At 54.0% G+C, this 24,865-nt stretch overlaps 1 protein-coding gene across 2 annotated transcripts in view; it reads right to left on the bottom strand.

Annotated features, from left to right (window-relative positions):
• Positions 1-24,865, bottom strand: part of KCNN3 (potassium calcium-activated channel subfamily N member 3) — a 163,762-nt gene that overhangs the window by 136,899 nt on the left and 1,998 nt on the right. The window lies entirely within an intron of this gene.

The following is a 24,865-nucleotide window of genomic DNA, read 5'->3' as shown; positions in this document are numbered from 1 at the left end:
CAGAAGACCCCTCAGGGGCTCTAAGTGATGTGACTTGATAAACCATTTGCCTTCCAAATTCCATTTTCCCTACCCAGAGCATGAACAGCATACTCCACCTGGTTTACATCTCCTGAGCACCACCAACTGGTAAGGAAGGAAGGCGCCCACTGTGGAGAGATGACAGCGGGGACCTGACCTGGGGCCAGGGGCAGGGAAATCCACAAAGTGGACAGTCCACACTCAGGTGACCCAGGGCTGAGCTGGGCGCGGAGATTGCTCCACAGGGAGGGTGACCAGGTTTGAACACCAGCCTGGTTCTCACCGCCCACGTGGCTGGGGCACACCCAATCAGGAGAACAACCGAGCCTTTCAAAGCAGCCCCTAGTCTCCCTGAAGAGCATTTCTGGGGGCTCTGGCCACCAGTGGAAGCATTTTGAATGGCGGAGCGCAAAGGCAAACACAGACAGGACAAGGGGCTGGGAGCCACATACCAGAGCTGCCTTAAGAGCTGCAGACGTCTCCAAGGACATCCAAGTGGGCAGAGAGAGAGGCAGGCAGGCAGAGGCCACCACAAGCCAAAGGGAAGGGTGCCCAGGGAGCAAGGGATTTCTAAAACTCCACCTGAGAACCTGGGAGGCAATGCACTGGAAACTGTACTTCTCCTATTGGTCTATTTGTCTCTTGTAATTTATCTAGTACTTTCTGAAAGGTCACTGGGTGGCAATTTCAATATTGTAAAATTTGTAGAGATGCTCTCAAAGAAATGTACAAATTTCACAGGTTTACCCTGGCTTAAAGAGAATCTCTTTTATTAAAAGCGTCTATTCTGAGCGCACTTTGGACAGATTTGGCGACCGATTAGTTAGCGATTCAAAAGGCCTTGTGCTATTAAAAGATTCACTGTGTTTTTTGTGGGTGGTAAAAAGAAATAGAAATCAAAGGCATGTGCCAAGGTATGGTTTGTGTATGGAGGAGAGAGTGGTGTGTGTGTGATCACAAAACGCTTCGTCGCCTTGCAGCTCCGAAGCAGGAAGCCAGGTAAGAAACGCTGATTAAAAGCAGAAGGACGCACGTCCTGCGAAGGCTCACCACCTCCTGAAATCTCACAGGACCCCTTCTCACTTCCCTCTCTCAGCTTCTCATTAGCTAAACTCAATCTTTGTCATTTAGAGGAAAATAAACAGGGAGCCATCGCCTGAGGGGAGAAAAGAGTTCCTATATTGGAACAAAACGGCTTCTACAAGCCAACACCTTCTTCCTCAGCCCCAGTCAGAACTCTCTATTTCTCTCCAAATAGCAGAGCCATTTCCTTCCTGTCAGCCCTGGTGATGCACAACTTCCTGTCAGAATAGCTGAGGAATCCAGGGAAATGTGTCTTCCTTCACAGCCTCCGCCTCAGGTCTGCCGAGCCCCCAGATGTGCCCAGGAGCAGAGTCAGGGGATCAAGGAAGAGGCTCCTCCCCGACCCTGTGCCCACCGACACCCTCCCCTGAGCCCACCCCCACCCCACAGCAGACCACCACATCCAGACTCAAGTGTCCCACGTGCCAGCTTCTCGGGCCTCTGTCTCCCCGAGGCCTGTGTGGGGACCAGCCTTTCCATCCCCAAGTCACTAGGGAGGTTCATGGAGGCCGGGTCAGGTACCATCAAGCCCCAGCTCCTTCTGGATCCCCTCTCAGTCATCCTGGTCCGATCATGAACTCCCTGGAGACTGTCAGGCAGCCAGCGGCCTGCCCCAGGGCTGCAGAGACAGTGAGAGGAGAAGGGAGAGGCTTTTCTAGTAAAAAGAAGGGCCGCTGACGGCCATGCAGGGCCTGCACTCAGGCAAACTCAGTATGGAGTAGAAATGAAAACCCGCCTTCTCCCTTAGATCCCACAATAAATGGAGTAAGAGGCAGGAAACTGAATTAAAAAATAATCACCTCCATTTATCAAGTCTTTCCCACATGTTTTCGTCACCTCCTTTAGTCCTCCTCTCTACGAGGAGAGGTTTCCAGCTTTGCAGCCCGGTATCAACTGGGGAGTTTTCCTGATAGCAGGCGACACCCCAAACCAACAAAATCAGAAGGTCAAAAGCTGGAAATCAGACATGGTGGTCCATGGGGTCACTAAGAGTCAGACACGACTGAGCGACAAAGCGTACAGCATTATTTAAAGAGCCCCAAGGGTTTCCCTGGTGGCTCAGTGGCAAAAATCCACCTGAGATGCCAGAGACACAGGTTTGATCCCTGGGTCAGGAAGACCCTCTGGAAAAGGAAATAGTATTCTTGCCTGGGAAATCCCATGGACAGAGGAGCCTGGCGGGCTACAATCCATGGGGTCGCAAGAGTTAGACACGATGTAGTCACTAAACAACAACAAAGATCCCCAGGTGACTCCAAAATGCAGCAAAGTTTAGGAACCACAAAGGTACTATTACCCCCATTTTCTTTTTTTTAATTTCAAATTAATTTTTTAATTGAAGAATAATTGCTTAACAGAATGTTGTTGGTTCAGAAACCCCCAATTTCTTAATAAGGGAAATTGACACTCAAAAATATTAAGTCCCTTTCTGAACCAAAAAAATGGTCCAGAAACCCCCATCTTCTTAATGAGGTAAATTGACACTCAAAAAAATATCATATAGCTTATAGGTGACGGAGTCAGGATTCCAGCTCACACCCCTGTGATCCAACACGGAGCCCCGCTCACTCCAGACTTCCTGCAGCAAGTCTTTCAGATCTACCTCCCATGCCCTGCTCTCCTGCTCAAGAGTATCCCCCAGCCCCCGGCAGGAGCAGAGCCCAGGGGCAGGCGGGGCTGGAGAGAGCGGGCTGAGTGTGTGCGAGGGACCTCTCAAGGAGTAATGTGATTAGTACGTTCTGCTTCTTCTTCATCTGACAATTCCACTTAGGTTCTCTCCAGAACAAAGCCCTGGCCTAAGAGGATCCCAAGAGGACGGCCAAGTGTGGGGGAAACGTGGCAAGGGTGTACATGTGTGGGTGCATCATACAGGACGGTGGGTGCTAAGCCGGGCACGCCCAGCCGGGAAAGGGCGGGAGCCCTGGAGAGCCAGTAGGTGAGAGGAGACCTGGGAAGTCCTCAGACCCGAAAACATGGGGTTGATCTGCTTCTTCATCAGCTCAGTAAGAATTGCAAGTACTTGTTTTATCTCCATGGTTCTAGTACTTAACACAAGCCCTGGCCTACAGAGCGAGACACCTAATAAGTATGCTGAGCTGAGCTGAACGCCAGCCTGTTTGGGAGCCTTCACAGGCTGCGCAGCCTTTCCAAAAGCTAGATACACCTGCCCCTTCCCCATCCAGGGCTGGTGCCTGCAGCCACCAGGCAGAACATCCCCCTTACCCACAAAGGGAAGTGCCTGTGCTTTCTGGAAAAGCCAACAGCCAGCCCCTCCCACCTTCCCACCTCTGCAGCTGCTGCCTTACACCCCTTTAGTCTGGGCAGCCCCACTGCCCAGGCTTCCCAGGCAGCACCCACAGGAGCCAGGCCTCAAGTACCCCAGCCCCAACCTCAGCCCTCATCAAATCTGAAGTCAAAGATTAGCAAGGGCTTGGGGCACGCGGGGAAAAGCAGAAGATGGAGCCCGCTTGACAGCCAAGGGACCAAACCCTTCCAAGCAATGATCAGAAACCAAGGGGGCCAGGTGAGCTTTCCTCTCCAGACGCCTCCTCACCCTCACTTCCCAGAGAGCCGGAAAAAAGGCACTTGGCCGTGGTTACAATTCCAGACGGCACTTAACGGAGTCTGTGACCTCTGAGAGACAAAACAGTTTGGAGAAATAATGACCCGGGGGACTTCCCGGGGAAAGCTGTCTGTACACGCAGGGGCTGCTGTGAGATTTAATGAAGCCAGTTCCACTTGAGAGGGGAGCACAGGGCGGTGTGCCCCTGCCTCGGTGACACCCCTGTGAAGGGGCGGGACGGCCGTGCAGCCAGGCGGGAGAGGGACAGATGCAAGGCCAGCAGGGGAAGGCTGAGGAACAGTCACCCTCTGCGGAAGGAGGAGAGAACGGCTGTCCCCTGCTACACACAGATCTGGGCTGGTGCCTTCACCCCACCCTCTCCCCTCCCCAGCCCTCTGCCAGCCCCTCCATTATGCAAATCAAGTGACTACACAGATTTGCATAATTCATGCATTATTAGTATGTGCTCTTGTCAGGCTTTCAGACTTTATAAAGCAATTTTGCTATCTTTAATGGAGTGTAAGAGTGAAGAGGAGAGATATTTTTCTGTCCTTTCCTTATTAAACATGAAAACAGTCTCTAAATCTTAAGTTGGGGAGAGAGTCAGTGAGAGAAATGAGTGACCCCCAACTGGACACATGACCAAACACTTTGTTGACACTTTGACCAAGAGGGGATAAATGGTGTGGGTGCCAGGTACCCATCAGCCATCAGATCATGATGTGGTCTGGTCCAGTGACTGCAGACAGTATTATTATTAGGCCATTTGGGAGTCCAGGGTGATTGAATAACAACAAAACCCCACTCTGCACCTGTGTCGCTGTTTACATTTCATGCAGTGCTTTCACTCCACTCTCTCAGTCCCCACAATACGCGTATCAAGTTGGAAGTGCCACATGTTACTCCCATTTTAGAGATGAAGGACCTGGAGAGGTAAAAGTTACTCACCTAAAATCAAACATAGGCTGTCTTTCCACCATACCAGGGAGGGCAAATACCTTACCACTTCCCACCTTGCCATGTTTCTTTGCCCAGTATAGGCATCATGAATCAATCACAGGACTCTTCCCACCAAACTCAGACTGCACCTCAGGATCCTCCTCAACACAGCCCTTCTGGCACCTGGGACCAACTGTTCAGAGTCAACACCCAGATTACACCTGTCCGCTGTTCCTACACTACCTCCTGTCAACTCCTCAACACCCAAGCAACACTGTGATGGTGCTATGAGTTTCCGGGAAATGCCTGTGGCTAGGCTTAGCTTGGTTGCTCAGCCCCACACACCCCAGACAGCTACATATTAGCCCACTCATGGGTTCCAAACAGGCTCCAACTGGAACCAGATGCACCTGCTTTGGGAAGCAGATCCAAAAGAGGGACCCTCATGCCCCCAAGTCCCAGAGGTCTCTGTTCTCACTGCAGGGGTCCCACCAACTCAGGACCACAGAGGTCCATCTGGAGGAACACACATCTGCTTCAGATGCAGCAGGGGCCGGAGGTATCTGGTTCCAAAACAGACCAGGGCCTTGACAATCCCTCAGAAGGGGTCCAGGGAGAAAGGGGGCCAAGCCCTGCCAGACCTCAGTCACAGACACCCTGTGCCTCAGCCAGCCCCAGGGACAAGCTTTCCCCCCTTGAACATCCACTGAGCCTCCGCAGTCTGGAGAGATGCTCCCACAATCCTTCCCAATGGGCCCCTCCCTCAACCCTGCAAGGAAACCTGTTCAGTCACGGTCATTAGACCCTAAAAGTGCTCATTTTGACTCTCATGCACATCCCTGTTCTGCCAGGTGGAGAACTGGGAATCCCAGCGTGTCTCCTGCCTTCTCCAAACCCCTCCAGCTCCCCCAGCCCCCAGGGCAGCTCCAACTCCTCCCCTCCCCAGTTAAAGGACCAGCCCCTCCTTAGAGGATGGGCAGCAACCCACCAGTCCCATAGAGCAGGGTGGCACACGCCCGCACCAGCTAGCACCAGCCGCCGGGCTGGGGGGTTTCCTTCTGGAACCCACGGAGCTCAGCGCTGGCCTCCTGCTGGGCCCGAGGGAGATGGAACACTCCTCGCCTTGCCCACAACCAAAGGGCCTGGACAGTGCCTCCCCAGCCTGAGCTCACAGCAGGCGCCTCCACTGCCCACATCTCCCCACCCCCTTCTCCTCTCACTTCCTGGTGAGGTCTCCTGGGCCCCAAATCCACGCTGCCACTGCCATCGTAAATGCCTTACTCTCCAGACCACCTCTGCTTCCTCGGCCAGGGCTCCATGAGCTCCTCTCCTGCCACTGACAGCTCTGAGGCTCTTTTCTGGAGGGCCACTGGGCAGAGCATAGCAGGGAGGTGGTGGGGGGAAGCGGGGAACAGCCTCTGGCCCTAGGGGGGCAGGAGTTGATCACCGACCTTATTAAGAGCACACGCGTGGTGGTAATAAAATGACTTCTAGTTGGTTTTGTTTATTCTTACTTAATTTTTTTACATTCTCCACACAGTATACCCCCTCATCGTGGGCACAGGAGCAGATGGCTCCCCCACAGTCCCTCCCAGGCTGTGGTCCGCCACTGCCCTGGGGTGGCTGAAGCCAGTGTCTACAGAGCTGACTCACATTTCAGAAGAGGAAAGAGCAGAGGAACACATGACCTGCAGCCAGGGCAGCAAGAACACCTGCCTTCAGAAGGCCCCCTGCTCTCTGCACTGCCACAACTGGGGAAATAGAAGCATTTGGGGAGCACCCTTTGGGGGCAACTTTGCGCCAACTGCCTACCGTGCTTCCTGAAGGAGGAATGCATGGGTACTCTGCATGTTTCCCTGGTGCCATTTATCCCCACAGATCCATCGCCACGTGGGGAGGTGGGCATGAGGGTGGCCCCCAAGCCCAACCTCCTGTCCCTACCACCCACACACGGTGGTAATGAGCAAGACATCCTGAAAGCAAGTGGCAAAGCCAGGAGTTGAGCTGGGATCGAGCCCATCCCCTCGCTATCCACCCTACTCCCTGGCCTCTCCTCAGGGCTACCCCTCAACATCCCTTTCTGCCTCCCGCCCAGGCTTGCCTTCATTCGTTCACCAAATGTTTGCTGAGAGCTCCAATGGGCCAGGCACCCGCGGGAGGTTTCCCCAGACCTCAGTTCACGGATCCTCCCACAATCACCCCCACATCGTGGATGAGGATGCTGACCCCCACCCTGAGAGCCCTCACAACTGCCCAGGTCACCCTGAAGGGAAGGGGCAGAGCCGGGGCGGGCATCAGATCACTGATCCCGAACGCAGGGCTCCTCCTCTCCGGAGCCTGCGCTGGGCCAAGACCCAGCGGGACCCTGGGCAGAGGAGGAGCCAGTCTCTGGGAGGGAGGCGCTGAGGACCAGCTCCCGAGCCTCATACTGGGACCACCTACAGTGACACTGGGGTTCTGAAAAGCTGACTCCAAGCCAACTAGTCAGGGCAGTTCCGGTGAACCTCACAGCTGGAAGATCCCAGCATCACCCAATTCCAGCAGGATACCCCCCTCGAATGCCCCCCGGACCAGCCCCTCAGAAGTGACACCCTTAAGACAGAACTCACCATGCCAACCACTTCCCAGGACCCCATCTCCATCACAGGCCACAGGGCCCTGCTCTCCCCGCCCCGTCACGCCAGTCTGTCACCGTGTCTTGTAAATTGAAATCATGGCCATGTACTGAGCTAAGAACTTTACACCTGTGTCCTTATTAATCCTCTCACAAAACCCCGGGGCCTGAGCACCGTGACCCCCATTTCACACTTGCACAGGCTGAGGTTCAGGGAGACCGGGCAACCTGCCCACGAGCACAGCCTGTCAGCACCCGCGCGGTGATGCGAGCCCAGGCGGAGCTGGCTTCGGCCCGCTGCCGTGATCCCTCCCCTGTCTTTGAAAACGAGCAGGAAGAGGGTGTGTTCCATCTCCCTCGGGCTTGGCAGGAGGCCAGGGCTGAGCCCCGTGGGTTCCAGAAGGAAAGCCCCCCAGCCAGGCTGGCTGGTGCGGGCTCTGTGCCAGCCTGCCCCCTGGGACTGGCGGGCTGCTTCAAGGCTCACAGTTTCCCATCCTCCAAGAAGGCGCTGGTTTTGAGCAGAGCAATAAGAGGAATAGGGCCCAGTGCTCGCCGTGACCCTCACACACAACATCCAGGGTGGAGAAATGTGAAGCTGCCCTGGTGGCTCAGACAGTAAGAATCTGCCTGCAAGGAGGGCAACCTGGGTTCAATCCCTGGGTCGGGAAGATCCGCTGGAGAAGAAATGGCAACCCACTCCAGTATTCTTGCCTGGAGAATCCCACGGACAGAGGAGTCAGGCAGGCTACAGTCTTGCGGGGTCCCAGAGAGTTGGACATGACTGAGCGACTAACACTGAGTATGCTAAGTGAACACACCTCCTCCCCCGTCTTTGCCTTCAGCCTGGTTCAAGCCCTCACCTCTTCTGTAGAACTATTGCAATAACCTTCTAACCAGCCTCCCAGCTTCAAGCTCCCTCCTTTTAGAAACAACCCATCCTCTGCTGGGGCTTGATCACGCCCCTCCTCTGCTCAGACACCTCCCATGGCTCCCCGTGCCTTCAGAGAGAAGTGCAGCCTCTTCGGCCTGGTGCTCAGCCTGGTGCGTGAGCCCCATGGGCAGCGTCCATGTCTGTCCCCAGTCCTCTCTTCCCAGCACTTCCAGGAAAACCGACCTCCTTTGTCCTTCCCTGAGAACACCGGGCACGCTCCCACTTTGGGCCTCTGCCCACACTGTGCCATCAGCTCAGAACACTCTTTCCCTTTCGCTTCATGAAGGCCTCCCTACCTACGAAGCCTGCACCCCCACTTCCTCTAAGACGCCCCCAGATGTGAGAGGTTCCTGGCATGCCCTCAATGTAATGCCCCACCTTATCAGGGCCCTTGTCACAGTCTGCCGTGCCTCAGAGTCGTGGCAGCCTGGCCACCCACCCGCCCACCCGCCCCAAGCACATTTTGTCCATCTCTTTGTCCCCCAACACTTCTGGGGCCTATGCCTGGCACACCAACGGGCCTCGGGGAAAGTCTGCCCAGAACACCCTCAGAGATTCCACTCATCAATGTGGATCCTCCCCATCAGCAGGGCCTGTCTTCCCCTACGGTCAGTCTTGAGCTCAGAACAAACAGTCTTCCAAGGGGGCTACCGGGGGACCCTGGCCCACTCACCCCAAAGGGATTCTAGCCATGCCCAGGCTGGCACACTCAGCTGACTCTCCCCTGCCAGGGAATCTGCCACTCAACCGGCTCTGTCTCCCACTCACACGGCACAGAAACAATAATCCTGCATTTCCCTGCAAATTCCATCTTCCCAAAAGGAAACTTCAGCTCCACCTGTTCCGGAACACACAAAACAAGAAGCAAGATGGAGCAGGCCTTGGGGGAACAGCCACGTGGCCCCGTAGGGGCAGAGAGGCGCTCCTGGACTCCCCTCTCCTAAAGGATCACTCACGGAAAGGCAAACGTGGAAAGGTTCCAATCCCGGCGCCCTTGTTTGCCAGCACAGCCCAGCTGATGGAGCGCCTTCCCCACACAGGCTCCCACGGGGTCCACACCACAGCCCACCGCTGTGGAGACACCCCGTCCCAATTACACGTGAGGCCTGCAAGGGTGAGGGACACGGAGACCAAACACAAGGACACAGTCCACCGAGTCGGCCCTTGAACTCAGGTCTTCCGAGTCCTGGTCCAGAGCCCTTCATGACACAGGGCTGCCCCCGAGAAAAGGGTGTGGGGAGACAGTGGTTGGAGTGGCACGCTCCAGCTGATAAAGCAGTCTCATCCATTTTCTCATGCCTCCTCACAAGAAGCCTGTGAGAATGAGTCATCTGAAGCAGGGTTTCCCCGCCCCGGTGCTCCTGACACTGGAGCCGGGTAATTCTTTGTTGTGGGGACTGCCCTGTGTGCTGTAGGATGTTTACCAGCATCCCTGACCTCTACCCATGAGACGTCTGTAACAGCCTTCCCCTCGTCGTGATGACCAAAAACGTCTGCAGACATGGCCAAATGTTCCACTGGGGAGCAAAGTCACCCCACTCAACAGCTTCAATCTCAAGGCATAGGGTGAGACCCCAACCTCTCCTCCCTCAGGGGGGAGGAGACTCCCCGCCCCTCGTCCTCACTCTCTCCCATTCAGACAGGTGCTTCCTTCTCTTTTACTCTCTCAGTGCTAACTGGGCATCCTCAATCCAACACCACTACCCTCTGCACCACCTCCCTCCATTCCAAGGGCAGAGCTGGCCTCTCCACAGGCAATTCTTACATCTGTGGAAGGAAGAGGAGAATCAACATTTACTAAATATCAATATTTACTAAGTGTCACATCTCAGCACTAAGGTCATTCATTAACATCACTCCACAAAGCTGCCCAGGCAGGCATCATCACCCCCTTCAACAGATGCACTAACAGACTCAAAGATCAAATCACTGAAGTTTCACCAAATAATGGTCAGTCTCTGGATTTGGACCTGAGTCAAAAGACCCATGCCCCGCAGGCCGAGGCCGCCAGGATGGTGTGGCCTCTGTCCACAGGTCCCAGGACCCTCACTCTCCAGGCCCAGGTCTCAGGGCTGGACACCAGTAGGATTGGGAGAAGCCCTTCCAAGTCACTCTAACCCCCTTTCCCAACTCTCCTCCTAGCCGGAAAAGGAACAGGTGTGACCACGCCCGGCGCGGTCCCTAAGAGCCCTTGGCACGCAGTCACATGGCTGGTGAACGCGAGGCTGGGGGTTCCCAGAGGCCAGGCCCCTCCTCCTCCTCCTCCCTGGCTGAGAGGCCTGGAGTACGTGTCTCCCCCTCTCCACCCCTAATTAATCCCTTCCCCCACATTCCTGCAGAGTTACAGTGCTGGGAAATTAGGAATGCATGGCTTCAGAGTCTTGTATTGTTTTAGTAACTTCCCATAAAATTGGCCTTCCCAGCATGCTGGGAGAGCTCTTGACCGTGTATGACTCTTTTTTATTCATCACACTGTTCTGGGATCAGCCAGGAGCAGGGAGATGTGACCTTGAAATATGCCTCTGACTCGGAAGACCCTAGCAACTTCCAGTGACCTTCAGGAAGTAAGCATCGATGGTGCTGGAGGCACAGAGAATTTATTGGAATGTTTTTAAAATTCAGCTGTGCCACGAACTGCCCCTGGGAATGGGAGGGGAATCATCCGTCATGGTGCAGGGGTTCGGGCAGAAGACTTCCACGCCCCAGGCCTCTGACCTCCCACAACCTCAGGGCCCATGCTATCCACAGTATATTGAAACTGACACATTTAAAATCTAGCAAGTCAAATCCCAAATTCCCATCTTCTCCCCCAAACTGCTTCTCTCACAGTCTTCTCCATTCTGATGAATGGAAATTCCATCCTTATATATTGTTGTCGCTAAGTCATGTCCGACTCTCTGCGACCCCATGGGCTGCTGCATGAAACTCTGCTCTGTCCTCCACTGTCTCCTGGAGTTTGCTCAAATTCATGTCCACTGAGTCTTGGGCCAAAATCTTGTCCTCATCCTTGACCTTCCCTTTCTCCACCACCTCCCCCACTATCATACCCCTGCACCTAGTTCATCAGGAATGCCTTCCTTCCTAAAATGCCAAGGAGTTAACTACTTCTCACCATCTCACTGCTAACTACGGCCTGGTCCTGAAGCACCACCACCCCTCATCTGGACTGTGACTGCAGCTTCTTAACCGGGTACCTTTGCCCCCGCCCCCTCATCTGTTCCCATCACTGCAGCCAGAGCCACCCTATTGAAATGTAAGTCAGAGTCTGTTACTTCACTCAAAGCCCTCCATCTGCTCCCATTTAACCCAGTGGAAGTCAAACTCACCATGGCCTGCAAAGCCCTGTAGTCAGACCCGCCTCCTCTCTGACCTCACACCCTTCATGCTTCCTCCACGTCCCCATCACTCCCCAACTCAGCTTCACTGCACAAGACCTGCACTAACAGAGCAGCAGCTGGCCACATGTCCACTGCAGCCCTGCAATGTGGTGAGTGCAGAAGAATTTAATGTATTTCATCTTCAATAACATATTCTAAAAATGACACTCCATTCATCTATTGGAAAACTTTTAAATATATTTGCTGCAATCTGAGTATGTGCATCTACTTTTCTGTGAGTTTTATGAACTCTGAATACAGATCGGGTATCTCCAATGAAAATTTCGCGTCCAGTTGAAATGTGCTGTAAGATACACAACACTCCAGATTTCAGAGACTTAGCAGGAAGAACAGAATCTAAACTATCTCAGTCATCTTTTGCATTGATGACACATTGAAATGGTAATACTTTTTACTACATTGGGATAAACAGAAAGTACCATTAGCATTAATTTCACATTTCTCTTTTTCCATTCTCTAATATAGCGACTGGACAATCTGAAATTCCAGATGTGGCTTGTACTATATTAGTACTGGTCAGAGCTGCTCAGACAATGTCTGAGGCATGACTGCTCACCCAGTGCCTTCAAACTGCTCTTTCCTATCCCCCCAGGGCTCCCTCCCTCACCTCCTAAAGATCTCTCATCAATTGTCACTTTCTCAGTGAGACCGTCCAATGTATTTAAGATTACAACTCGTTCAGAACTCCCAGCCCTCCCATCTCAGCTTTCTTTTTCTTCACATCATTTATTGCCATCTAACATAAAGTATAATTAACATATAGTGTATTGTCCGTTTTACCTACTAAAATGTAAGTTCCAGAGGCCAGGGTTTTTATCTCCTTGGCTTCTTTCTACTATAGCTATGGTACCTAGAACAACCCTGGCACATAATAAGTGTTCAATAACTATTTACTGAATCAATAAAGTTATTTACTTTTCTTTCTGGGCTCCTTACTCGGCTAGAAATTTCTAAAGGGCGGTGCAAGGCACGCAGGAGGGGCTTGACATGTGACTGGGGAAACAGAGGCAGCTCAGCTGAGTCACGCACTGAAGACAAAAGTCAGAAGCAAAGGTCCTTGAACCAGACCCTGTGTCTTGCCCACTGCCATGCAGGCCGCTCTCCCCACACCTCCAAGAAAGCCGCGCATCAGCCCCACACTCCAGGGGAAGGTACATTGCCTTTCCTTCCTATCGATTTTTATTCTCCCAGTGAGAAGACAAATCTGTTTCCCCTCCGCCAGAAGGCCTTGAGCCACGGCTACTTACATTATAGTAATTAAATCCCTGCTGCTAGGAGGGTTCAGGAGCCGAAAAGGCCTCATGCCAAGGGCTGGCCTGCAGGGAGGAGGCAGCAGGCAGGGAGGCTAGCCAGAAGGGTCTGTCTCTCAGCTGTCTCCTGATAGTGAGAAAATCCACTTAGCCACAATGCCTTCGCAGGTTTTCACTCCTGGGTAGGCAGATAAAACCTCCCCAGCACACCTCCCCAACCCCAAAACATGAGCAGCCAAGCGCCACTCCACGCAAGGCATCACAGCTGTCTTCCCCTCTACTCCTTAATTCCATCTGATCCTCATGACCTTCCTCCCTTAAAGTGGCCAAATGAAAAATTATCATCAACCTCACTTCTCCCATTTTCCAGATGACAAAACAGAGGCCCAGAAACCAAGTTTTAAGTTTTCTCCCTCCTAGTCCAGGACCTTTCTCTTCACCCACAGGCTTCACTGGTGCTCAACAAGGGCCAAAATCCATGTCATATGCTTGATATACCGCGGTGCCTCATTGAATCCTCACAACTGCCCCCAGAAATAGGGTTAAGCTGAACCTCCAAGGAGAGAGAATCAAAGCATTGGATCAACTTGCCCAAAGTCACACAGGCAGTAGGGAGTTCAAATGCAGATCTGTCATGCGAAAGCCTGCTCTCCTAACACCAGGCTATGCTGCCACAGAGGGGAGGCAGGGGGTGGCTGGGAGGTGGATACAAGGGCAGATGAGAGCAGTGAGGTGAGACAGACCTGCGGGGAGAGAGGGCAAGGGAACAGGCAGAAGGAATGGGAGACTCAGTCTCAGCTTTATGGGTCAAATCAAGGACCCAAACGTATGTGGTCCTGTCTCCTACAAAACTCCCACCATACCTGTCATGACTGGTTCACCACCGGCCTCCCCACCAACCTGGAGCTCTGTGTCTTACGTGCTGAACTCCCCCAAGCCAACCTGGTACCTGTAAGCCTCATGAGTCAAGTTACTCACAAAAGACCAAGGGCCTGTGAAGCTGGGGCGGGGTTGGTCCTGGGATAAACTGGGAGCGGGATCAATGGTGGGGAGATGGGGTGGAGGGGGCAGGGGCGCACTGGACTGTTCATGAAATGGGATGGGCCCAGGGAGATGCCTGCTGGCCAGGCCAGCCACAGATGGTACAGCCAGGAAGGGTCTACAAGGTTGGGAACTCTATCTAGTCCTCTGGGTTTTGGAGACTACGTCTGTGTTTAGAGTTTTCAGGTTGTACAATGAGAAAATTAATGATAAAAACCAGCTGGCATTGCCCCAGCCCTTTACCATGAATTTGGTACTGGATCTCATTGGCTCCTCATGGCCCACATCGTCATCCCTATTCACAGAGCTGAAGACTGAGGTTCACAGAGGTCAACTTTGTCACCTAGGTTGCATAGCCGGGCAGCTGCAGAGCTGGGACAAGAACACCAAAGCATGATTGTTGCCAGAGCCCGCAGGGGCCATCCTCCGCCCCAGAGCCCAGTCTTCCCTGGCAACGTGCCCAGGCCTCTTGAAGGTTCAGCAGACCCCTGTGTCCAAGCTGACATCCTCCCCTTCTCTCTCCTCCCCTCCACCCCTTCCTCCAGAGCTCAAATCATCCACTGAGGCTCCGAGGAGACTGAAAAGACAGTGACAGTGGGCAAGGGTGGAGAGAACAAGAACGGCTTTTTGGCTCGAAAGAGCCCCGGGCCAGGAGGTGATCTGCAAAAACATGTCTGCCACACAAGGCCTGCATTTTGCCACTCTTGGGTTCGAGACCCAAGACCACCGCTTCCTGGCTGTAAGATCCTGAGCAAGTCACCAACCTCTCTGAGCCTTGGGTCAGTCATCTGTAAAACAAGGATTGTTGCGAGGATTAGATGAGAGGAGGTGTATAAAAGCACACAGTAGGCCCTGATATATGTTCATTTTCCTCTACTCCTCCATCTGCTCCTTTTTACACTCCTGACTAAGAGCATTACTTTGGAGTCATTTTTATGAAAGGGGAAAGAAGTTTCTATTTTGTAAGAGTGGGGCATTCTGCTGAGCTGCTGAGAACAGATGCATCATAGATGGTCCCTTCCACCCTCGAGGAAACCCTCATGACTCAAGCTCCATCCTGAACTTGCTCTCTACTCACATCAATTTCATTTCACTCTTGAGGGATCTCTCCATCGCTGGCACACAGTCTGGCTTCTTGTACCAAAACGTCCTCCCACCCTGCTCAGCATCATTAGCCCCTCAGGAGCAGGGGAGAGCGTCTTGACAGAGCTGAATGCTTAATCCAGCCCAGAGCAGAAAGGGTAGGGAGTCATGGGCCCAACTCTAAAGGGTTTCTACAATCCCATGGCCCCTGAACACTCAAAAGAAACAGCATGGCAAAGCTTGCCATGGAGCAGTGTAGACAAAAGAGTCCCTAATAGGCAGGTCTGTGCCAAGTTGAATCCTCCACCTCCACCCTCAGCAAAAGGAATTATAATCCCTCTTTCCAGATAAAGAGACCACTGCTCAAGGCGACACAGGTCAATAGCACATGACCAGGATTTGAATCCAGGTCTGTGTTGAAAGTCTGAACCCTTCTAGAAAGAGAATGCAGAGAGTAACACATTTCACTGAGGAGACACCCCTATAGCTGATTTGCATCCTTAAGGGCATAGACCTTTGCATTCCTGGAAACTAGAATAGAGCCTGCCATATAGCGGGTGTTCAGTGGGACTAAACTGCAGAATTCCTGGATTCCACTCACAATGCTGAGTGGCCTCGGACAAGTTACCTAACTTCTCTGGGCCTTGGGGTCCTGTAAAGAGGAGGATGGTCTCTGCCCTTTCCTCACGCAGGTAGGAGGCCTATACAGGGGCTGTGTCACGCAGGCTGGCACACACATGGTGGGTCCACGGAGCTTGGCCCTTCAGGGAGCTATGGTACCACACCAGGTCAGATACGCCAGCGACTGTCCCCAGAGGAGGCCTCTCCGGGTCAGCCTGTCAATGCCATCCAGCTCTGAGCCCCTCCACAGGCAGTAGCCCAACCCACAGCAACATGCCCAGCCCAAGCCCTCATCCTGGAGGAAGGTGACATCACCTCTGTCCGTGGCTCTGGGCATCCCCACTTGTGGGAGCTATTTGGGGACCGGCTGAGCAAGCCAACATCCTCCCCGATGGAAGCCAGAAGAGAGAGAAAATGGCTAAGCCCCAATTTGTTAAAATCAGAAATCTTCTTAAAAGGGAGAAAAGGCTGTGCAAAAATCCCTGCTGGTGGAACCGTGCGAGGACGCGGGCAGGTGCCAACTCAGGCAGAGGCGCTAGGAAGAACTGCCATTTGTTGGCAGTTCGGGATGTGCCAGCCACTGGGCTGGCCACTTACCCAACCATTATCACGTTTAGTTCTCACTGGGCTGGCGAACACCACTCTCTCCATTTACAGATGGGGAAACTGAGGCTCAGAGATTGTGAGTCACTGGCCTTATGGCCAACCAGCATTAGCCCCTGGTGCAGTCTCTCCCCGGCTGCCCACGATCACCCAGATCACCTGCCTCCTCCTCTTCCTTGTCTGCCAGGGGGCCCTGGCCACAACCCCCAGCTTCCTGGGCTTTCCCATCTATCAGCTCAAGCTAAACACCAATGATTCCTGAAGATGCTGGCTGGCCAGTCTGGTGCTCGTGAACCCTGAGGGGCAGGTACCAGCCCATTCAGCTACTAGGGGAGCGTCCCATAAGACAACTTCCTGTTCACTTGACACTGAGCATAATGCCTGTCCTTTAAGAAAAATGCCCAACACACTGCCTCAAAAATAACAGATGCCAATTTGCATATTATTTCACACATCATTTGCATGTTGTTCATTTAGTGTTAACACGGCTCTGCTCAGAATACAACTCTGGTTACCTTGCAACTAGGCCTATTGAAAAAAAAAATGGCTTCCACTCAGGGCGAGCCCCGATCCCCTGGTACACCCCTCCCCGACCCAACTGGTCTTTCTGCTCCTTGAAGCCTGGGTGGGAGAGTTACCACCTGCCAGAGCAGAAAGGGGGCTTCCCAGGTGGCGCTGGTGGTAAAGAACCCACCTCCCAATGCAGGGGATGTAAGAGACGCAGGTTCAATCTCTGGTTTAGGAAGATCCTCTGGAGGAAGGCATGGCAACCCACTCCAGTATTCTTGCCTAGAGAATCCCATGGACAGAGGACCCTGGCGGGCTACAGTCCATAAAGTCGTAAAGAGTCGGACATGACTGAAGTGAGCTAGCACGCACGCAGAGCAGAAAGGGTAGAGAGAACATTTTGTTTAGGGAGATTGATTCACAAACCCCTACGAGCTTTGGATTCAAGAAGGTACCCCATTGCAAGTGTTGGAGGAAAAAAAGCTGTGTTCCCTTGAAGACACATCAGGAAAGCCTTTCTTTTCTTGCCCAGCTCTATCCCAGATAGGCTTCCTGGCTGGCCCTATCCCTGTCACCCCATGCTCTCAGCCTCATTCTGCCTGGTCATTGCGTGTCCCCGTGACCTTCCTTCGGTCCTCTCAGCCTCTGGCCTGGCTCCCTGGGCTTATTTTTGATCTCTCTCCACCTGTCCGGTTTGTAGGTCCACACCCAATGTGCCCAGGCCACAGACTGCTGACGCTGAGTGGAGAATAACTGGGTCTCATGAGGTTAGAAGGCTCCAGAAGCCCAAGCCGGGCCACCGCCGCAGCCCCACCTTCCAGGGGACAGTCTGCTTCCCTCTCCTACAGACTTACCCACAGGGACCCAGTCAGAAACAGGACCCCAAGTGAAGTCGTTTGATTTCATGAGAAGGCAGCATTTCCACAAGTGTTCGCCGCTTCCAGAGCCCCTTTCTACAGCCACCTGTGTGGAGGGTGATGTATGCACCCATGCCCCCGACCCTCCCCACGACTCTTGGGGCGGTGGGGACTCTGGGCTAACAGGAGCATCTTCTAATCACTGCTCTCACAAAAGCAACCACTGATGGACGTCGGGACTTAGAGTATGCCCAGCTCTGACCTGGGTACCATGTATGCTATGGGCAGGCCTGATTCTCTCTGAACATCTGAGAAACTGGCCCCAGGTTCAAGAAACTCCCTGAGGACCCACCACTAGGAGGTTGCCGAGTGAGCCCAGAGCCCACGGCCGCAACTGCTATGCCAAGCCACCTCTGGCCAAATGGTATCTCCTCTAAGAAGAGTCGCGGGTCTTCAGCACTCAAGCCCCTGGCAATTACAGTCATCAACTGGATATTAAACCCCAGATTTTCCTTTCCTCCCTACCTGCGCCGTGGACACCACGTAGGGGATACCTCCATGCTGCCCCTGCTCTGTTCCCTCCCGACTCTGCACCCGCCAACCTGGCTGCCAACGTTCTCTCTCAGAAAGGCCCACTGCCCGTGACCCTGCCATCTTGGTCTGTCTAACCCTTCAGGGGCCATCCCACCTCCTACAGGGAGCCCCCCAACATCCCGAATGACTGCATCCTTTCTCAGCACTCCCAACACCACTGGCAGAAACTGCAGCCCAACCTGGGTGGATTGCGCCTGGGTGCAGGCCCAGCACCCCTTGAGAACAGGAACTGGAAGACTATAGCTTGGCATCTTGGTGATAAAGCCAGGACAAATGTACGTTCAGTGCAATCGGAAGGTTTTGGAGCAGGAAAGGAGCTCAGCATCTGAGTTCAGCCCTCATTTTTGAGCTGGAAAATCAGAGACCAGAGAGGTGAAGGGACTTGACAAAGGCCACACAGCATGTCAGAAGCAAGAGGTGGAGGGACCTCTACAGGGCTCCTTTAAAGCAAAGATAGGCCTTCCTTGAACAGTAACTGCTGCTGACGAGAGCTAAATAAGTAGGAAACTGGGACTCACTGATGCAGAAGAAAGTTCTAGAAGCAGGGATGGGGAAGCCCTTGAAGTCTCCCTCACTCAAATCCCCAGAAGAGGTCTATGGTGGGGTTTGGAACAGAGAGATGAGTAGGGTACTAGGGACCTGAGCTTTCATTCTAGACCCATCTCTCCTCACACGGGCACCAGGAGTTAGCCACTTAAGCCCCCTACAGCTCAGCTTTCTCATCTGTGAGATACTGCAGACTGAAATGACCCCCGGGGCTAAGGTGGGGATCCTGAGGAACAAACATGGAAATACCTTGTGAGACATAAGATGCTGAGCCCACACGGGTCACTCCAATAAGGAGCCCTGAAGTCAGAGCTGGAGAAGAGGAAAGGAGGGCCCGGAGGCCAGAGAGCCACGCACGGCCGTGTCCTGCTGACTCTCAGGGAGTGGAGGGCGAGCTCTGCAGAGCTGCGGCAGGAGCCCACCCGGTCCAGGCCCTTGCAGGATACACTGCTATTCTTCCTGTAATCCCCACACCTTCTGCCCTCTCAGCTTTGCCAGCATCGCCCCAGAGCAGTATTACCGGGCCTCCGAGTGAGGAGGCAGCGGAGGACAGACCATGGACCTGTCCACATGTCACCCTGGACTGAGGCTGCCTCCAGGACCCCGCCCCCTCGCCGTCTTGCCCACACTGTCCTCTGGGTGCCTGCACTGGTACCCACCCTCCATCAAGCCACTTCTCGGCCCTTGGTAAAGTTCCTCCCATCCCCACGTTTTGCATCACAGCTCTTAGGCCCATAAACCTTGGTTTGTCTCTTAAGAATGATAAGCAATTTCTCCAGCAGCAGGCAGGCAAGCAGAAAGGCCTAAACTTCGGAGTCTAATGGCCCTGGGTTCTTAATCCAGTGCTGCTACCCACCAGCAGTGTCCGCTTGGCCCCGTGACATCATCTATGCAGGGGGCTGTGACCACCCCCTACCTCCAGGACTCTCCAGTAGAAGGTTACCCAGTGTGGCACGAATGTCCCCTGCCTCCCCACTCCTGTCACCCAGCATTCATGGCCCCTGCAGGGCCAGGCCCAGAGACGAAGCAGGGTGGTCCCTGCCCCCAACTCCCCCTTCCACCCTTGCTCTCTCGAATCCCAGCTGAGCTCCTGGGGGTGGAATGACAGGGGAGGGGAGGGGGCACCCCAAAACCCAACAGCCTCCTCCGGACTTACCTCACCAGAAAAAAAGGCACTAGAATTTTCCTCCCCACAGCTCCTAAGAACAGTGCAGTCTTAGAATTCCCCACCCTCATTATTTAAAGAGGACTAGGAGGCTTTCTTCTTTCTCTCTCCCTCTTTGGGGTTTTGAAAGAAAGAGAAGAAAAACAGCTACGAATGAATGAATGTGCTGGTCCGCCTGCCACTGAGCTGAGGAAGGCAGTATTTAATCAGTACACAGCCGCCCCTCACCACCCCTTCTCTCTCTCTCTCCTCTCGCTCCCTCTCTCTCCCTCTCACATACTCATTTTCTTCCCCAAATGTGCTTACAAATAACTGCAACAAAGCCAAAGCTCTCAGTTCTGATTTTACATCTCCATCCAGGCCTCAGCTTCAACAGAGGTTACTCCAATTTCTTTTCATTTTGTTTTTCTTTTCCATCTATGTTTTAGAGCAGATCTTTGTGGACCCTGGCCCCACAAATCCCCCTTCCTGCAAGCTCAGTAAGGGAAATACAAGGCCACGCACCAGGCTTATAATGAGCCCATGCAGCCGATAAATGCCCCAGCGATGATGCCAGGGCCAGAGCAGCAGGGAGCGCTGCCTGTGGGGAAAGGAAGTCCGGATGTGTTATGAAGTCTTTCCCCCGGGACAGTTATAAATAGTGTCATGACACGCAAAAGAGCAGCATATATAAAAGTTAGCTGTCCCTTCCGTGGGTTACAAACGTTTGACTCATTTGCAGACTGTCCACCAAGGTTATAAATAGAGTCACCACCACCCTGGGTGGGAGAACGGGCTGGCTTTCACACTCCCAGAGTCTCTCTTGACCTCCTTGGGCCAAGACACTGGGTGTAACCTGTGATCATAAAGCATATGCCTCGGGCCTGGGTGGCTGGCTCCCCAGTGCCTGCCTCCAGCCAATTGCTTGTAAAGAGTCTCCTGGGACTTCCCTGGTGGTCCAGTGGCTAAGACTCTGTGCTGCCAATGGAGAGGGCATGGGTTCAATCCCTGGTCAGGGAACTAGATCCCATATGCTGCAACTAAGACCCGGTGCAGCCAAATAAATAATTTAAAAAAAAAAAAAAAAGTATCTTGCCTTCTGCTCCCTGTCCCACAGGGAGGCTCCAGGGAGAGGAATCTGACCTTTTCCTACCTTCACAACATGCTGGAAACCACAGACATGAGTACCCTGTGGCATCTGCTCCCAAACACCGGGATATCTCCCCACAGTCACCCTCCTACCCCAGAGCGGCTCCTGGGTCTGGCAGGAGGTGCAGACCATTCACTCAGCACCCAGCATCAGCCGCTGGTCTGCAAACAAGCCCTCCATGACAGGGAGGGCAGGAGAACAGAAGAGCTAGGACCAGTGAACCCACTCAATTATTCCAGCTAGAGGCTGGGGGTAGACCTCTGTGAGGTCACTGAAGAGCTACCAGTTGGCCCTAAAGGACCCCACTCCCGTTGGAAGGGTGAACAGCCAGGGGACCGAGCTCCCCGGGGTGTAGGGAGAAGCCTGTCTTTCTCAGGCTGGCCTCCCACGAGGCGGCCTGAAGAAAGGAAGCCACACATGGGAGTAGACAAGGCAGCCCCGGGGAAGCCCGGCATACCCACGCCTCCACTCGCGGCCTGGATGACCCCAGCAACAAGGCCCCCAGGGGAGAGGAAGAGCAGAGAGGCAGGAAGCTGAGGGGGGATGGCGGGAGCAGGGCATGAGTGGGCAGAGGATGGGCTCTGCCTGGGAGGTGAAACTCAGATTGTGAGGCCGGGGGTGGGGAAGTGGTTTGAGGTTGTGCAAAACAGGCACTCTGCTGCCCCAGCATTTCCCAGCCTCCCCGGGACTGACCCCACCACCCAACACCGGAGGCCGCTGAGACACAAGGCCCCTGATGACGCCCCCGCTGGACGGAAGCACCAGCTCTGGCACCAGCAGGATGGCAAGGTGGGGAGGGGGCAGCCACCGAGCCCCCAGCTCTCCCCGAAAGAGCACAGTATAATGCCGGAGCAGGTGTGGCTCAGACTGGCTCTGCAGGAAAAGAAAGCATGCCAAGGCGGACCCCCACAGCCTCATTCCTTAGCCCTAACCAGCACTAAGGCAGTATACTAAGACTAAGACTCCACTAAGACTCCTTCCTCAACAGGACATCTAGACCCGGCCCCACTGTGGGCCAAGTCCTCAAGGGTGAATCCACCCGTAAAGAAAACACCTCGCCCTCGTTTGGATCGGGAATAACCATCAGGAGCCACGGCCCGGGTGTGATCACAAACAGCTCTCCTGTTACCTCAGCCCACCTTCCTTTCCCATCATCACCTGCGGCTTGTGAGAGGGAGGCCGAGGACCATTCCATCCTGATTTCTTTTACTTCCTTGCACTGTCGCCCTTTAGCATGAACTGACTATGCTCAGGGGTCACGCCGTTTCTTCTCAAGAGAGCCAGGCCTCTGTGGTGAATTCCTCCCCCAGTAACAGATAGCAGCCAGAGACCGGCAAACATAAAGGCCACAGCCCCATGAAAAAGAGCAGAAAACTACAGAAAGCGGCAGCTCAAACACAAGGTTAGCAATCTCATCACTTAGGGAAGAGAAAGTGTGTCCCTCTCCCCAGGGCCTTTGAGTGGGAACTGTCACCATCAGGACAGAATAATCCAATCTGTCCATCCTCCTGCTTCCACACCAGTCAGCAAACCAACCAGACACAGAGTTCTCCAGCAAAAGAGGCTGTCAGCCATCCGTCCCCAGGGTCACTGACTGTCTCTGAGTTCCCCCAGCTGGTGATTCTTCATTCTGACCTAAACCCTCTTGTCACAACAGAATCTGTTTTCTCTGCAAGGCTGAGGAACAAAGGTTCACCTCCCCTGCAACAGACTCATGTTATAGGTGGTTTCCAGGCTTCCCAGGTTGCAATAGTGGTAAAGAACCTGTCTGCCAATGAAGGAGATATAAGAGACTAGGGTTTGATCCCTCAGTCAGGAAGATCCCCTGGAAGAGAACCAGTTTTCTTGCCTGGGGAATCCCATGGGCAGAGGACGTAGGTGGGCTACAGTTCACAGCGTCACAAGAGTCAGACACGACTGAAGCGGCTTAACATGCATGCATGTGAATCAGGAGACCCAGCTCGTTCTCCAAAGTTCTCCCCTCCAAGATGCAACTTCTCACTCCACTGACAAGTCTTGGTTCCAAGCATATCAAGGCCCCAACTAATTTCGAGCCAGAGCTAAATAACAGAGGATAAAGACATCTTTTTTTCTCCCATCATCAACAACAATAGCAATAGGTCCAAAAAAAAAAAATAGCAATAGGTCATTCATGGAGCATCCTGCTCTCCCCACTTGACAGCTGGGGAGACAGGCTCGAAGAAGCTACATGGATTGTCCAGGATCACACACTGGAGGTGGCAGAGTTGGGACTCAGACTCTGCTCTGCTTCTTTAAAACAACCCTATTTGCCTCCAGGAGAGGAGAGACAATAGCTGCCCTAACCCCCTACTAGGCCCATAAGGCCTGACACAGACACCCAGAAAATACTTGTTCCATAGTGACTCAGAGCCTGGTTGGATAGAGGATGGGAGGGCTGGTGAGCAGGTGAAAGTGAGCCCTGCTCAGCACACCAAGACCAACCGCAAGGTGCCTAGGAAGTGGCCACCTAATTAGCTGAGGCAAGCAAGACTTTCTGGGTTGCTGCTCCCCTCCATGCATCCATCAGCCAGAGGGTCATCAGTTTAAAATTAGGCAAAGCCCAGCCCCTTGGATCCCCTCAACTTTCCTTTGCCCCAGAGTCTGCTTTCTCGGGCTCTGGGAAAGCCCCTTTCCCCGGATACTCCAGCAGGGAGCCACCTGCTCCAGCAGCAACCCTCCCACCCCATGGAGACAAACGTGCACAGACAGATCCCTCACTGGGAGCTGTCTCAAGGAAGAGCCATTCCCCTGAGCTCAGGGGTTCACCAAGAGAGAGGGTACCGGTCTTGCCCCTCCTCCCCACCCCCCAGCACTTGGGCCTGCATCAGTTTCCCCCAGCAAGGGCTCCTGGTCCCCAGGGGGAGCCTGGAGGGGGCCGGGGTTGTGCCTAGGGTGGCTGCCGGGCCTGCCGAAGCCAGTGGCCCCCTCTCCTGGAGCTCCCAGCGGGAGAAGGCAGCAAGCAGAAAGACCTGCAGACTCAGAGGCTCATTACAGGGAATGACTAAGTGAGCTGCGATTCCAGGGGAAACCCCGCTCGCTCCAGCTCACTGAGGGGCTCAAATCCTAGACCTCCAGAGACGAAGGCGACTTCCGGGAGCTGCCCAGAGCTGGGGCAATGCCCTCTGAGCAGCCAGGACCTTCCCCCTGGAAGTCTTCATTCTGGCTCTTCAGGCCATCTGACAGGTCTGCCCCACCCCTTTCTAGAGCAGGCAGATCTAGCCATCCCCAGCTCAGAGAGCGAGAGGCTGGGAATGGGGGAAATCCGATCAGCACCTCCCAGGTTTTTGTGGCTGGATTTCAACAAGGAATGTGACAGTCTCGCAGCAGCTGTGCCCAGCCTGAAACAAGCTCTATTTGAAAACCCCAACAGCTGAGCCCCTCCCAGCTACCCGCTGGCCAGCCTAGCCACCCCCTGCCCAAAATGACAAATAAGTAGAGAAATCCAAGCAACAAGCGCGCGCGCGCACACACACACACACAAAGTAAACTGCGGGTGAAGGGTAGAGTGGGAAAAAAATCCACTTGCCCAATGACTCCCCAGGTCTCCAAGCCTTCAAGCTCGCAGCAGGAGGGCTCCCAGCAAGCAGAGCTTTGACAGAAATCCACCTTCCTCAAGCCCCACTCCCTTGGAGGACGCGATTTCCAAGCCCGCTAGGGGAGAGAAGCCCCCTCCTCCGCCTGGGGACTGGACGGAGGCTGGAGCAGCGGGGCCAGCTCCCCCGCTAAAGCCGGTGCCGCCGCCGCCGCCGCCGTTCTCCATCGGGGCGCGCACTCACACACTCGCGCACACACTCATCCTTATTTATCCCCGAGAAGAAGGAGTTGGGGTGGGAGGGGAGAACTGGGGCTGAGCCGGGGGCGCGGGCTCTCGGGGACGCCCGGGAAACCCTGTCATTCCA

Source organism: Muntiacus reevesi, chromosome 1 (assembly GCF_963930625.1).
Source record: "Muntiacus reevesi chromosome 1, mMunRee1.1, whole genome shotgun sequence".
In the NCBI taxonomy this organism is placed as follows: Eukaryota; Metazoa; Chordata; class Mammalia; order Artiodactyla; family Cervidae; genus Muntiacus; species Muntiacus reevesi.
This window is presented reverse-complemented; position numbering and strand designations above follow the sequence as displayed.